The sequence below is a fragment of the Pelecanus crispus genome, chromosome 6 (assembly GCF_030463565.1).
Source record: "Pelecanus crispus isolate bPelCri1 chromosome 6, bPelCri1.pri, whole genome shotgun sequence".
NCBI lineage: Eukaryota > Metazoa > Chordata > Aves > Pelecaniformes > Pelecanidae > Pelecanus > Pelecanus crispus.
Window position 1 is genome coordinate 61740321 of NC_134648.1, and position 10047 is coordinate 61750367.

Here is a 10047-nt window from a genome sequence, read left to right on the forward strand (position 1 = left end):
CCCTGCGCTGGCATGGCCAGGAGAACCCCTGCCCACCGCCAGCCTTGCAAACACGGACTGGCTGGTGCTTGCTGCTGAGCACTAGCCGGGTCAAACTCCTGCTAAATCAAAGCCAAAACCATAGTGCGTTTGGCTGCTGGGGATGGACCTGCCATCAATTTCTTTATTTTTCTCAGCTCAGCAGAATTTCACCCTGAGATCTCCATCAATGAACAGATGCACTGTCCTGCCTTAGCTCCCCATTTCAGGAGGTGTGTGCAGCATCCTTGGGCTGGCCCTGAGGGATGTGTGGCCTCCAATGGCCATCCAGAGCAGCAGCTTGGGACCTCAGCATTTAGCTTAACTCCCATCAAAGCTGCTGGGGTTCACTTCAAAGCTCAGTGTGAGCCAAGTGCTCGCTGAACTGCGATGCCTCTTTGGCTGCCGGTGTGAAGAGTATGTTGCTCTGTTCTGTAAGCCTTCTAGGTTCCCTCTGGTTTACTGTACTTCATTAGGAGCTAGAAAAGAACATTTTCTGCTGGATTTCCCCCTCTGCAGTGATGGCCTGGCTCTGTGTCCGTGAGGCGGATTCAGGTGTTCAATTTGGGTATCTCTAGTGACATTGTTAACAAACAGAGAAGGACTTGTGGGAGATGTTGTGGTTGGAGGCCGTCTTGGGCTTAGCAACCATGATATGACTGAGTTTTCAATTAGAATTCTTGGCAATGTAAGGAGGAGGGTCGGAAAAACCACTACCATGGACTTCTGAAGGGCAGACTTTGGCCTGTTCAGGACAGTGGTTGGGAAAGTCCCTTGGGAGACAGTCCTGAAGGGCAAAAGGGTCCAGGAAGGCTGGGCACCCTTCAAGAAGGAAGTCTTAAGGGCGCAGGAGGGGGCTGTCCCCATGTGCCATAAGACAAACCAGCGGGGAAGATGACTGGCCTGGCTGAACAGGGAGCTTTTGCTGGGACTCAGGAGAAAAAGGAGAGTTTACCACCTTTGGAAGAAGGGGCAGGCAACTCAGGAAGGGTACAGGGATCTCGCCAGGTCATGCAGAGAGGAAATTAGGCAAAAGCCCAGCCAGAACTCAATCTGGCCACTGTTGTAAGAGATAATAAAAAATGTTTCTACAAATACATTAACAACAAAAAGAGAGCCAAGGAGAATCTCCATCCTTTATTGGATGTGGGGGGGAACATTGCCACCAAGGATGAGGAAAAGTACTTAATGCCTTCTTTGTCTCAGTCTTTAATAGCCAGACCCATTATCCTCAGGGTATTCAGCCCCCTGAGCTGGAAGGCAGGGATGGAGAGCAGGATGAAGCCCCCATAATCCAGGAGACCTGCTATGCCACCTGGACACTCACAAGTCTATGGGGCCAGATGGGATCCACCTGACTACTGAGGGAACTGGCGAGGGAGCTTGCCAAGCCACTCTCCATCATCTACCAGCAGTCCTGGTTAACAGGGGAGGTCCCTGATGACTGGAGGCTTGCCAATGTGACGCCCATCTACAAGAAGGGCCGGAAGGAGGATCCAGGGAACTACAGGCCTGTCAGCCTGACCTCAGTGCTGGGGAAGATTATGGAGCGGTTCATATTGAGTGAGCTCAACAGACACGTGCAGGTCAACCAGGGGATCAGGCCCAGCCAGCATGATTTCATGAAAGGCAGGTCCTTCTTGACCAACCTGATCTCCTTCTATGACCTGGTGACCTGCCTAGTGGATGAGGGAAAGACTGTGGATGTTGTCTGCCTGGACTTTAGTAAAGCCTTTGACACCGACTCCCACAGTATTCTCGTAAGGAAGCTGGCAGCTCATGGCCTAGGCAGGTGTATTCTTCGCTGGGTAAAAAAACTGGCTGGGTGGCTGAGCCCAGAGAGTTGTGGTGAACGGAGTTAAGTCCAGTTGGCAACCAGTCACAAGCGGTGTTCTCTGGGGCTCAGTACTGGGGCCAGCCTTGTTTAATATCTTTATCGATGATCTGGATGAGGGGATTGAGTGCACCCTCAGTAAGTTTGCAGATGACACCAAACTGGGTGGGAGTGTTGATCTGCTGGAGGGTAGGATGGCCCTGTAGAGGGACCTGGACAGGCTGGACCGATGGGCCGAGGCCAACTGTATGAGGTTCAACAAGGCCAAGTGCCGGGTTCTGCACTTTGGTCACAACAACCCCATGCAACGCTACAGGCCTGGAGAAGAGTGGCTGGAAAGCTGCCTGGCTGAAAAGGACCTGGGGATGCTGGTTGACAGCCGGCTGAATAGGAGCCAGCAGTGTGCCCAGGTGGCCAAGAAGGCCAACAGCATCCTGGCCTGTATCAGGAATAGTGTGGCCAGCAGGAGCAGGGAGGTGATTGTTCCCCTGTACTTGGTGCTGGTGAGGCCACACCTGGAATACTGTGTCCAGTTTTGGGCCCCCTCAATACAAGAAAGACATTGAGGTGCTGGAGTGTGTTCAGAGAAGGGCAACAAAGCTGGTGAAGGGTCTGGAGCACAGGCCTTATGAGGAGCGGCTGAGGGAACTGGGGTTGTTTAGTCTGGAGAAGAGGAGGCTGAGGGGAGACCTTATCGCTCTCTACAACTTCCTGAAAAGAAGTTGTAGTGAGGTGGGTGTTGGTCTCTTCGCCCATGTAGTTAGTGATAGGACGAGAGGAAATGGGCTCAAGCTGTGCCAGGGGAGGTTTGGATTGGATATTAGGAAAAATTTCTTTACGGAAAGGGTGGTCAAGTATTGGAACAGGCTGCCCAGAGAGGTGGTAGAGTCACCATTGCTGGAGGTGTTCAAAAAACGGGTAGATGTGGCACTTGGGGACATAGTTTAGTAGGCATGGTGGTGTTGGGTTGATGGTTGGACTGATGATCTCAGAGATCCTTTCCAACCTTAATGATTCCTAGTTTTTACTTTCATTAAAAAATAATCCAGCCACCAAGCCAGAAGACATGAAATTATTACTCTACCCTTAATTGGTTTAGTAGTGGACTTGGTAATGTTAGGTTAATGGTTGGACTGGATGATCTTAAAGGTCTTTTCCAACCTAAACAATTCTATGATTGGTCAGGCATAAAAATCATGCCATCTGAGAGAAGCAAAATAATAATTTTATCTACCTTACCCCCAAATGTCAGATTCTTTCTATCTATTTTTTTATGTTGTTTTATTTTTAGGGCTCTTTTTCCTAAGTTATTTAAATGTAGGAAAACCAGAAGCTTGCTATAATTAAATTGGGACCATGGTATAAATCACCAGGGCTCTTGCCATCTGAGTTTCCTCTCGGCCAAAGCTGACTGGTGGTGCCTGTTCCAGTTCGCCTTGCTGCAGCAGCGAATGTATCAGCAGCCAAAGGTTACCCCCTGCAGTACATCTAAAGCTACTGCAGGTATAACATGAGCTGGATTTAATTTGTCGGTGTGGGTTTTCATGTTAAAAGAAAAAAAAAGGCTGAAAAAAAGCAGTGTGCTCCACTAAAATCCAGAGTCAATTCTACTGACTTCAGCAAAGGTAGACGGGGTTGTTAACGGCATGAAGGAATCAGCAATTATTGGCACTTTTCTTCTTCATGGGACCCAACTGGCAGAGTTTCCTGGGGAGATGTGTTAGGCCAAGGATCATGGTATAACAACTAAATCCACAGGTCAGCTCCAGATGTAGTTTTGCCCCTCGCCTGTGACTAGGCACGAAGAAAAAAGGGGCTAAAACTTTACATGGTTCAAGGGAAAACAGAAAATTCATGGGGAAACGTGCTGAGGGATGCTAAGGCTACACAGCAGCCCAAGGACACACCTAAGAATCAAACTGTTGGAGGCAGTGGGGGTTTTTTGGGGAAGCATTTCAGTCAATTCTCTGTTCTTGTGGTAACCCCTCCTCCAGGTGCACCCGGGACCGATGGAGCTTGACATGATCCAGCCCCGTGGCTCCTGTTCTCTCATGGGCATCTGCCAGCGCTTCCCAAAGCAGTTTGGGCTTGCTGTTGCTGCAGACTCTTTCCAAATTTAGGCAAATGCAGCTGAATGTATTACACAGAGGTCACAGCTGAAATGTCCTTTCCAGCTTTATCTGGTTAGATTCTTTTCCAGAGGAAAATTGAGCTCCTGAAGAATGTGCTGGCCTTGTGCATCACCAAGGTCTGCCCGTGCTTCAGGGGCATCTACCCCAGTATATTAGAGTCATAGAATCATAGAATGCTTTGGGTTGGAAGGGACCTTTAGAGGTCACCTAGCTCAACCGCCTGCAGCGAGCAGGGACAGCTTTAACCAGATCAGGGTGCTCAGAGCCCCGTCCAACCTGACCTTGAATGTTGCCAGGGATGGGGCCTCTACCACCTCTCTGGGCAACCTGTTCCAGTGCTTGACCACCCTCACTGTAAAAAATTTCTTCCTTATATCCAGTCTAAATCTATCCTCCTTTAGTTTAAAATCATTACTCCTTGTCCTGTCACAACAGGCCTTGCTAAAAAGATTGTCCCCATCTTTCCTATAGGCCCCCTTTCAGTACTGAAAGGCTGCAATAAGGTCTCCCTGCAGCCTTCTCTTCTCCAGGCTGAACAACCCCAACTCCCTCAGCCTGGCCTCGTAGGAGAGGTGCTCCAGCCCTCGGATCATTTTGACCTGCCTTGTTTCAGGGATGCAGTGGGGCTTGGCCAGCAGTTGGCAGGGGCTCACAAAGCAGTTGGGGCACTTTGTCCCCCTCTAGCATGCACATACGGACCGCCTGAGCTCTTAGCTGGGCACTGGCACAGCCCTCAGTGTGGCACAGCCTGTGTTTTCTCATGTGAAATTCAATAAATTCAGCATTTTCAGGACCTTGGCATAATCAGGGTTTTCAATCTTCTCCTTCATTGCCTTCTAATATACCCTCCTAACAATTAACTCTGTGTGTTGGGAGAATGCCAAATGCAGGGTAAAAGACTTCGTTTTTCTTTCCCATAATTAAATGTCGTGTTCACTGCTGTCTCTCCCACTCGATTAAGTGTCCGTGTATGGTCTAAAATGCTCTTTGGTGAATTAGCATAAGGTCTATCAGGATTCGACCAATATTCTCCCTCCCGCTGCATCTGTGCAGCTTACAAAGAGCAGTGTTGGCCAGCGTCAGGGGCCTGGAAATGGGCTGTTCCCCCGGCCTTTTGTGGGGGGGACGGGCTGAGGCTGGGGGGAGCGCTGCGAGGCTGTGTGCCCACCTCCCCGCGCCCCCTGCCCAAAGCAGTCATGCCTGGAGATGCAGCCTGCGACCCTCCGCATGGCATCGTGGCTGCGCCTGGCTTGCTCCCTCAGGAAACGTTTTGGATGTCAAAAGAAACAGCTTTTTACTGCAGTTCTGTAAAAAACACTTGCAAAACCTCTCCCCAGTCTCCATCCGTGCTGCAGGCTAATTAGGGCAGCCAGCTGAAAAAAAGAGTCCTTTTTTTAATTACATCTAAAGACATACTGGAGAAACATTCCCCAAGCTGGACTCTGGCAACATCTAAAGCACTGCAAGTGATGGCTGAAAAATCTAGTAGGGCGTCACTGACGAATAGAGGTGTGAGTGATGGGCTGGGAGGCACAGTAAGTGTAATAACTTTTTATCAGTTCAGGATGATCTGGAAGTGAGATGATGGCCGGTGTTCTCAGCAGAAGATGAGCAGCGTGGTTGCTCCGGCTGGCAGCCCTGTCCTGGGGAACAGCTCGTCTCTACTTGGAGCGTTTCCCCAAAAAGCATTCCCTGGAACTAGTGCCCCTGTTGCCACATCTCCCAGGGCTGTTCTGTGCCACCAAACTCGAGATAGAGGGTGCTGGTCCGTACCTGGGCGGTACAGCATTTCAAAGAGGCAGCATACTTCTGCTCAACTTTTTGGCACGGCTCCAGCTCCCGCCAGGAGTCTGTCCCTGTCTCCATTACACCCTGCAGTGCCCAGCCCGGTTCTTTCACCTCCAAAATGTTCCTAGAGCCTTCCTCCCGCACTGTGATCATTCACTTGCTTAACTCTTTAATTTTTATAATTCTTCACTTTTCACAACTTCAGTTTCATTACCAATTTCAGAAGTGGTCTTTCTGATATGGGAGGATGGGTCGTTCTAAGTTGGGAGAAGACTTGGTGGTGAGGGGAACAGAGCTGGCAGACAGACCTGGGATGTGGCTGTGAGTCCCAAGCCCTCCTTCCCCGGAGGTACCTCTGCTCCCGGAGGAGGGACCTTGCTGGGTGGGATCTCGGACCACTGCTGCTTCCTCACCTCCTCCCGCATCCCTCTCTATGTCCTTCGGATAAACAGCTGCAAAAAGGGAGCCTTTGTTTCCAGCAGCGTTAGGGGAATGGCTCGTGGTGGTACAGATAACCCTGCCTGCAAACAGGCAGAGAGGCTGCAGTACAACCGGGAGGGTACACGATGAATTATTCACCAGCTGTTTCCTCTCCTTTTGAGACCTTTGCTGTAAAACCACGGGCCAGAAGTGGTGCATGTGAGATGTGTAATCAACCACACAGAAGGAGTTGGAGCTTTTGGCTCGCTGGGTACTCAGTCTATCCTGGTAACGGGCACCTGGTCTGTGCAAATCTGTGTCTGGATCTCCGTGGTGTTTGACTGTGGGTGGCCCATAACTGTGTTTTCTTTGCACTCTGGATGCCTGCTGAAGACCTGAAAATCTGATTTACAGAAGTGCCAGGTGCCCGCAGCTTTGCCAGGCGTTAGCAGGAGCGATGCTTTAAACATACAGCAAGAGTCACAGTGCCACGCACCCCAGTGACTCGGGTCTTGGGGCTTTCCGCTTGGGCCCCTGCAATTAATGGCTGTTTGCAGCCTCTCCTTTGCATGCCCCAGTCCCTAAGGCGGGGATAGCGACAGCCCTCTCCACCTCGGGCTGCAGCGAAAGTAGATGCTCTCACATCGGTGGAGCGCTGGGCTTCATTGGCGAAGTGCTCTGGAGAAAAGCCCGTGAGAAAAAAATACAGGTCTCCATGCCTGAGTCCAGCACTGAGGAAAAATGATGCTGAGCTCAGGCTGAGCAAGTACTGCTCAGTCTAAAGGCTCTCTCTGTATTTTAATTTCTACCTTCGGCTGAAAACCGCTGGCTAAGATGTGAATAAAAAGCATTGCTGTTTTTTTTTCCTTTTCTTCAACGTGGCTATTCAAACTGCCATGAAAAATATGTCCTTTCTTTTCTTTTATAACCTCTTATAAGCTCTCAATTTTAGCCTTCAGTCCCCAGAGCCCATAAAATAAATGGGTAGAAACACCATAAAAAATGAACAAAATCCCCAAACACAGCCAGTTCATATTCTGAGTGTCTTATTAAATGTGTATTAAAAAAAAAAAAATTCCCTCTCCTTACATAAATATGTAATGGTTTATAAATCTGTAACTAATTTTAAGCTATTTGAAACAGCCTTATAGTAGAATGACCTTCTAGAAATAGAGCTTTACAATGGGGTGCCAGATGACTGCACTAAAGGATGAGAACAGATGTGAAATACCTGTATTTTAATATATTCAGAAAAGTTTTGCCTAGAAAACTTACAGGTTTCTAAGGAGAAAAAAAAAAAAGTAAAATTGTTCATTTATTTAATGTATTTGGCTTTAAATAATGAGACTAGTTTCCCCCTAGGTGTTCAGCACCCTGCCTTTCACCTTCTAGCAGCGGGTACCCCAGCCTGCTCTCTGCCAACACCTCCACCTTTACAGAACAGCAGCAGAGACCTGAGCGAGGTTATTGGAAAAGGACAGTATCCTCTTGTACTGCCTTGTCTGTTTGCATAACAGCTATCTCGGAGCTGGAAAGCAAAGTCTTTTGTGCCTGCAGTTTCAAGGGAAACTCATGGTGGTGGTGAATAGAAGAGCAGACATAAAAACAAATGGACAAGCTGTTCCTTGTGCTGCACAGCGATGCACGGTGCATCGAAAACCTGGCCTGCGTGGCCAAGTCCTACCTGATCCTCTGGCTCTGCTGGATGCGGGTGGTGAGAAGTGCTTCCCAGCCTCCCGGCTCGTATGCTGACAAGGTCTGGGCATGAAGCTGAGACTGGTCCAGCCATTCCCCAGCCCCGGCCAAGTCCTATTCCAAGGTGAGAAGAGCAAGGTTAAGTTCTGGATCCTCCTTCATCATTGCCCCCCCCAGGACAGGAGCATCCTTCGCTGGTGCCCTCCTGCTCCCAAGTGTACCTTTGTCATTAAACCGGGGGGTGGCTCCAGGCTTGACCTCAGCCTGCCTGGGAAGAGAGGAAAAGGGAGCCTGTCTCCCAAGGGAAGGTGGAAACAGCTGAGCTGGTAAGCAGAAAATCCAGCCCTGTACTGGCTGTGCCCGGGCTCTGGCACCCATACCCTCTGCAAGTCCCTTGGGTGAGGGTTAAAATGCTGCTTCCCCTTTGGTGGAGACTGAGCCGGCCCCAAAGCGGGGCTGAGCTCCTGCTGCTGCTGCTGACGGTGGGTGCACGATGACAACCTACATGATTACGTTCCCAGCAGTGGGTATAGCGAAGTGTTGCCAGATGATGAGACCTCACACAGTCTCAGGGATGCTTTTAGATTCATCTATTAATAACTCTCTATGTTTTCATTTCTGGGAACATAAATATGTATCCCCAAATGCTCCTGATCGTCACAGGCCTCATCAGGCTGGGAGTCAGTAAATCAGTGACTGATTTCAATTCTGCCCAACGTAAAGCTTTGTGATTCATCAGCATGGCCAGAGCCGTCCTCGCCTCACCTCTGTGCCAAAATCCTGGGTGCGTGCGCTCATTACAGTGACAGGCTGGGAACAAAGCTCAGGAGAAAAGCTGCAGGACCTGGGCCAGTCCTGGAGCAGGCTGGCATAACTTCAACTGATTTGAATGTGAATTACATCCATGTAGGCCAGGCCTGGAATTTGCCCTTGGCATGGGCTGGCTCTCTGCAGCTTTACTACACCGGGTGGTTTGTGCCCCAAAGTGCTCTTTGTGGGAAAAGAGCTGAGCAAAAGCAGACCCTGGTGCCAGCCTGAGCTGTGATTTTGCCTATGAAAAATGTGACTAATATGAGCAATTCTTTTTTCTTGTGATCTAACTTAAATTTTAACTTTTGTTAAAAATTAGTTAACGAGCGCATACAAATGTGTGTGCATGGAATGCAAATACATAAACTCCCACCCGTGAACACACACTCTGCTGACTGATTCTAGTATAAGTGTTTTGTTTCTGGATTTAAACTTTCTCCAGATTTAGTACTTTTGGAGTTGAGATTTTGTCACGCTGTACACAGGCCTGCTGAGATGCTCAGTGCAAATGTTGGATTTGATCTGGTTGATGCCAGTTTCTTTGGCGATTTGGGTTCCGGACTTTGTCATGTAGTCCCGTCTCTGACCCCAAAAGTCTCTTTGGGCCCTGGACTACCTGAGCTGCTGGTTTTGGGGTACATGGCTATGTTGGTAGGGGACCCCCAGACTGGAGACTGGCATTTCCACTTCCCCCAAGGGTCACTTTCTAGTGTCTTTTAGCTGTTGGGTGACTAAATTAAAGTGTTCAACCTAGTGGCAGCATAGGAGGGACACCAGCAACCCCACTGATGGGAACACGTGTGCATATGCATGTGTAAGATGAAATGCAGCACAATGTCTATTAAGAACATATTTATTTGCAGGTGACAAATTAGATCTGCTGAGACAAGAGCTGCCCCGGTCCCTCCGCAGCTGGCGGGACCGTGTCCCTGTGCGCAGCGCTGCCTCTCCATCCTCTGGAAACACGAAAATCACCTGGGCCGAGCTGCCGCCTCCCTGCCAGCTCAGCATGGATCTGCCAGCTTCAAATATCACCCTGAGCCGTTATCTGTTACAAACACAGCTCTTCCTGGGATCAAAGAGAGCAACCGGCATCGGAAAAGACTTATCAGAGCTTTGACTCCGTCCCCCCTGCTCCGGGCAGGACAGCCATCCCCCGGAGCGACAGAGCCACAGCCGTGCCCCGCAGAGGTCACGCTTCACTCCAGAAGCAAATGGCACTTCTGGGCACTCTCCGGCCACTTTTAGAAGTCTTAATAATTTTAAATCCCACATTTGGACTAAGGTGAAACAAATCGCAATTTAGGGAGTCTGTATTCCAGTCACTTACATGAGAATTCTTTTAGGACA